The following is a 6,413-nucleotide window of genomic DNA, read 5'->3' as shown; positions in this document are numbered from 1 at the left end:
AGACATCAGAGGAAGACGGGGACGTCTGCTCATCATCACCATCATCCTATTACAATCGGCCTGTTTTCCCAGCTGCGCATGTTAATGGTGCAGATCTTGCAGCATTAAATGGGGCTAAAATCTCATTACTGCCCCTCCAGGGGCTGTTCTCCTGCCAAATTAAACTATTACCTGTGTATTCACAGATAAACAAAGAAGCAGACCTTCACTCCTGCTGTGGCTTTTGAAGGGTTCTGCTGTAGTGTGGAGTGATTTATGAAACCCCAGTGTGTTTCTGTGGCCGTTTTAAATTGCATTTGCTTGGGAAACATAATAGGCTGTCAAAAAGCTTTATCTACAGGTAAACAAATGGCTCTTCTCTTGTTGCCTTTGGGCCAAGTGTTGCAAACGAAAAGGTTGCAAGCCTAGGTGTCATCCCTTTTTATTCTGAAGAGAACATTTCCTTCGTATCATTCGTCTAACGCCAGCAAAACTTTCTTAGGGATTCCAGACAGAAGCAAAAAAAAAAAAATGCAAATCCCTGTCTGTGTTTCTGGCACCGTCACCTAATGAAATTCAGCTGAGGGCTGTGCATGAATCGCCAAGAACAAAACCAGCGTCGACCCAGTGGCAGCAGCAGCAGCAGCAGCAGATCCGGAGGACACATCAGTGGTTTCTGTCCACCTGACATGTCCTCAAACAGAACCAATCACTGTCAGGGATTCAGTCAAAGACGTGTGTGTGCAGCACAAAAGTAGCAGAAGACGACAAGTGTGCTCCGTTATCGTTGCTGCTGCACCTCACAGCCCTGGAATATCAATGTTTCATGTGTTCCAGAGCAGAGGTCTCCTTCTCACCAAGTCATTACCAACAGCTGGGGACCATTCATCCAAAACCAGTCAAAACCGCACATTTTTACCAAAAAAGATAAGAGGATTATGATCTCAAATATCCCGAAAGAATCAGAGAAGAAATGATCAAAGTGGCTCAGAAAATTAAATATCAACATTTGAAGATCTGTGCAGCAAAAATAACAACGACTGGAGAAGATGTCCGTGCGTAAAAATGCCGAATTGCACCCCTACACAAACCTGCCCACTGAACCAGACCCTTCTGTTCCCTGCGTTGCGCTTTTACGCACCGCCTATGAAGAGATTTATGTCATTAAACTGACATAAATCTACAAGATCACCACTTAAATCTTTCTATTAGTCTTTCTAAGAAAGGGTTTCGAATCATTCCCTGCATCGACCTGTTAGTTTTATTTTAATGCTTCGACCAAGCGCGCTCTGAGTCGCAGGAGACCGGAGAGAGAAACCAGCGCGTCGGAGCGCTCCTGGGCAAACAGTCGCAGTCACGGAGGTCCGCAGCATCTCCCCCCGCCACCGAATGCAGAGATGCTCCAGATTAGACCTCAGAGATGTCAACACACATGATGAGCGGAATCTGATCAAACTATGAGGCGGACACAACAAGCCGTGGAGGACGCGATTTCTCCTCCGAAGCAGTTGGAGAGGCACGGTGAAAAAAGAAGAAAACAGAAGCAGTTGGAGAGGCACGGATAAAAAAAAGAAGACAGAAAAAATAAAAATAAAAATAAAAACACAATTGAACATCAACGTGAATGCACATTTGATGGCAAGGCAGAACGATTCACAGCGAGGAGTCTACCGAAAAATATTGGACGTTTCAGATTAAAGTTTGTGCCAAACAATTATTCGATTTTATTAATAAATTTGGGCAAATACAGCCAAGTCAAGCCGTTTATAAAGTTAATTTTCCATCCTCTTCGACCTCCGGGGGCAAAGACAGCCCCGAAAATCCTGTTCAACAAGCAAATCCTCCCCACAAACTAACAAGGAGATGTTATTCATCTCTAATCAAACGACACACGGAATATTTCTGACTTTTTTCTTCTTACAGTTTGTTAGGATTTAACAACACAGAAGGATGGAACAGATCGTCCAGTTTGTGTCTTGTGCCTTTTTACGCACGGGCTTCAGCAACAGTTCTACGGGGAATCAGCTCCGCACCTGGAGAAGAACCAGAGTTCTTCTCCCTGGCGATGAGCAACCAGTCTCCATCCCTGAGAAGCAGCAGCAGCGGCGGCGGCGGCAGAGCTTTCGTCAAAATACAATCTGGTTTTTGGAAGGAAACGAGGGGAAGGAGCCAAGATGTCTTCGTGTCTGATTGCATGAAATGTGGAAATAAAGCGCTCACCTGCCTTCATGCTCGCGCCCATAGTGGCGTCCTGTGGTCCGCTTCATCGCACCGTGGCTGCACGTCTGGAGACATGCTGCAGGAACTGTGGACAAGAAGAGCAGCTCGACTGGACGAGGGGGAAAGTGGGAGGAAGGAGGAGAAGGAGGAGGAGAAGGAGGAGGTAAGTGAGCGTGCGTATGTGTGACAGAGAGACAGCCAGTTAAAGAGCGGGAGAGAGGCTGAAGAAATGGGCAGGCTCGTCTCCTCTGACGCTAATGAGAGTCGTTATTTTCCCTTTTTATTTTAAATTAAGGAAAAACCAGTGGGAGCTTTTAAAGAGCAGTAACTCTGACGCGTGCTTTAAATTGTAAGAGACATTTCACCTACAGATTGTAAACCTATTTCTTGACATATAGATAAGACTCGTGTAGATGTGAGGCGCAGAGAACTGCCTCTGGTGCCGGGAGAAAATTAGTGGTCGTGACCAATTAGGGACCGATTTAAACGGCAGGTTAGTTCTTTTCTAGTGACGCACCAGAGTTGAAGACAGGACTTGGTCTGGGGTTTAGTACTGGAGATCAGGAAAGAAAGCACTCGGTTCTAGGGACCTGGTGTGCAGTGTAGTGGTCTCAAACTCCTGCCCCGGGGACCACCTCCGGCCCACAAATCCACCAAATCTGGCCTGTGACTAGATGTCAGTCATGATTTAGTTTTACTATTGAGATACATTTTTTTTGTTTCAAAATATGATTAAGGAATAATTAGAATAATAATCATCCATTTACACTGAAATTATAAATTTTTAATCATTTCTATAAAAAAATCTGAGTTTCTGTGCTGAGACCCCACTGTAAAGCAAATGATTACATGGCTGCTCAATTTTTTTTTGCAAATGATTACATGGCTGCTCAATTTTAAAAAATTAAAAAAAAAATCACAACTCTAGCACCACGGACAGAGCCAGTCCAAGGCATTAACTCATTTTTGCCATCACTGTACAACAATCTCTGATTTATGTTTACGAGAACACTCCGGCTTCAGTTTGAAACCTTACACCAAGCTCTCTGCGCTCCCGTCTTTCTAGAAATTCTGCAAATTCAATATTTGTCCTTAAAAATCCAATTTATTAACTCCCATGTGTTCAATCCAGCCAGTGGGAGGGAGTCAAATCAATTTGTGAACTACATTGGAGCAATAAATCACCGAGAGTCCCTCTGAATCAGACGCATTTGTAGAAACGGAGGAGAAAGAATGTTAATGTACTTCGTGGTGTAAATTGTTTGTCTTTGTCTTCGTGCTCGGCCTCAGTCTGTCTGTGAACTGACTGTAGATCAACACCTGCTCCACCTGTTTAAACGACGCAGCCCCAGGAGGCACAGTTTCCCCCCTCATCGTCACTGATGTGCCCTTCTCCAGACGTACTCACTCAGGTCCTGTTTGACAGAAAGGACTCTTTGGTCTGACTTACTGCATGGTGTGAACAACTTCATATTTATTTCATACCAATCTGCTATAAACAGGGGAGAGAAAGTGTTACGGCTAAAGTAAATACAAGATGAAGTGAATGTTTTACTGACATCTGCTGGGGGAGGTGATGTCAGAGGAGCAGCTCCCTCCAAGTGTCTCACTCCTAGTGTGTGTGTGTGTGTGTGTGTGAGTGAGTGCGGGAGATTGAAAGACTTTTTCAGCCAAGACACAAAAATCCACACGCGGCTCTTTTTGTTGTTCAATTTAGTAAACTGTATATAACAACTACACACACACACACACACACACACACACACATATATACGGTATAACATACTGTATATGTTATATATTTACACACATGTATAAATATATACATATATAAATATACCTGTACACACAAGAATATAAATATGACTGTGGTAATCAGCTTTGGACATGCTCAAAATACCCTTAAAAGTGCAATGCATGATGGACTTATTTTGAAACCAGAACCCAAAGCAATTTTGAAATTGATCCTTTAATGATAATAATGTGATAATATTTAATGTGTGTTTTGTGGATCTGTGGGTGGATAACGGTTTGACCCCATTGTTGACCCCAGCGCACCAGAGCTTTGGTCCATTCAGAGAACAGTACGCTGACTTATGTCATGTCCACTTTAACACCTCGTCTGTTAGAAGGCCAAGTACTCCAACGAAGCATCAGGTAGAATCAGTTAAAGCTGTTCATGTTGCATTACATTTGCAATGATATTTTAAGCTTGGTTTGAACACTTTTTATTGTCTTGTTTATTTTTAACTCATTGGACTGAATTCATTAACCAGGCTCTCCTGAGAAGTATGAGATTGTATTCTCTGATATATGATGATAAAGTCAGTACTTACAGACCTTCTAGAACTGATTTATACATTCAAAACAATCCCGTTTTTCACTGAGGCGTTAGCAACCTTTTAGTAGCTAAAGCAACAAATATATCCGAGTGAAGCTATAAAAAATAGATCTGCGAAGTTGCAGCGTTTGGCCGTCATGTTTATAAGAGACTCCTTATACTTCAAACGTACAGTATCTTATCTTACAAATGCTGAATGACAGGTTTTAAATTCTAACAAGACATTACTTTCACACATTCTCCCTACAGATAATAAGTGCTGCTTTAACAGTTTGGAACACACCTCAAATATGAGCACAGTGATGGACAAACGCTGTGTCTATAATGACTGTCTGGTAGAAAAAAGGAAAAAAATGAGTTATTGAAGCTTCCTCTCGTCTGTCGTTTCTCTACTTCTTCACATCTTCTATCACTCCATCACCATTAAAACTTTTTTGGGAAACCGAGTCATTAGGGACATGTTTGATGACGTCTTTCTAAACCTTGACTGGCAATTAAAATGAATCGGTTGTAGGAAACCCGCCACATACTGTACTTGAATAATTTAACAATGTTGCTGCAGCAATAAAAACTGGGGAGGTTGCATGCAAAACAGTGCGGCTCCGAGAATAAAGTAAAAACCACAACAGCGATGGAGGAAACAAAAAAACAAAAGATGAAATCATGATTTTCTGCTGCCAGGATTCAATCTTCATTCATGCGAGTGTTAAACAGTAAACTGCTGTGTTATTGACACAGAAAAAAAACATGTATGTCCTCATTATGAATCCCATTTGATGGCCAGGGCCAGGAAACACGCTGTGTGACAGTCTAAACACCCACCACATACTGGAGCTCTCCTCATTTTCACATGACTCACACCATCTTGTGTGCACACAAACTGCAATTTTTCCATGTGTGCGTATGTTTGTCGCTATAAACACACACCTAAATGGCTGGGCGGGGGGTGGATCTTGTGCAGCGTATGCACCTGCCGACGAACACGACAGCCTCAGAATCTGCCTCTGCTGCACTGTAATTAGTGGAAGAAATCACAGTTTTTAAAGGACTCGTAAAAGAGACCTGGTGTTGGTCTGATGCGTCATCCTGTCAGTGTACAAACAGGTGACGCCCAAGAAAACCAGCAAAAAAGTGAATGGCTAAAAGACACCTGCGTTAAAATGTAACAAACGAATAACAGAGAAATGAAAACCAAACCAACAGAGAAATGAAAACCAAGTCACAAACAGTGGGACAAGTTCGTCGTGAAATTGACAAAATTTAGTTAAACTAATTTAAATGTAGGAACAACAAAGCGATATCAATCAAAGGAAATTCTTATTTAGCTAAAATTAAATTTAAAATATGAATAAATACATGTCTCAACACCAGAAAAAACGTCAACTGAAAAATTACTGTGTTGCTTTGTTGTGAAATTGCTAAAAGTTAGAGGAATACAGATTGAACTTAGTAAAGAAACAAATAAAAACAAATACATTAAAATTAAAATAAAAGCAAAGCAACATTTTAATGCAACAGATATCACTGAAGGTTATCCCAGATAAGGCTAAATGGTAAATATAATAAAAGAGAACAAAAAAATACTACTTAATTGACTTCCAAAGTAAAAAATAAATTAAAATAGATAAAGATTTTCAGTACATTTTCAAATTAAATGACTTTGTACTCACCTGTTGTTCCGCCAACCGTTACAACTGGCTGTGAGTAGAATATTTTTGTAATTTTGCTTTACAACAGTGATGAATACTGATGTCATGATGCACCAGGGTTTTTTAATAAGATCTGGACTGCAGGCAGGTCAAAAAATTACATGGGTCTGATTTTAATGTTATGCCCCCGAATTTTCCCGCCGAAAAAACCAGGCAGAGAATGG

At 41.3% G+C, this 6,413-nt stretch overlaps 1 protein-coding gene across 1 annotated transcript in view; it reads right to left on the bottom strand.

Annotated features, from left to right (window-relative positions):
- chrm2a (cholinergic receptor, muscarinic 2a) overlaps positions 1 to 2,961 on the bottom strand; it is a 72,946-nt gene extending 69,985 nt beyond the window's left edge. The window contains exon 1 of the mRNA XM_025057698.1: positions 2,200 to 2,961. The gene's annotated coding sequence lies outside the window, so the exon portion shown is untranslated. The remainder of the gene's footprint in view (positions 1 to 2,199) is intronic.
- Between the last annotated feature and the right edge of the window lie 3,452 nt (positions 2,962 to 6,413).

The sequence above is a fragment of the Cynoglossus semilaevis genome, chromosome 8 (assembly GCF_000523025.1).
Source record: "Cynoglossus semilaevis isolate Cse_v1.0 chromosome 8, Cse_v1.0, whole genome shotgun sequence".
NCBI classification, from domain to species: Eukaryota; Metazoa; Chordata; class Actinopteri; order Pleuronectiformes; family Cynoglossidae; genus Cynoglossus; species Cynoglossus semilaevis.
This window is presented reverse-complemented; position numbering and strand designations above follow the sequence as displayed.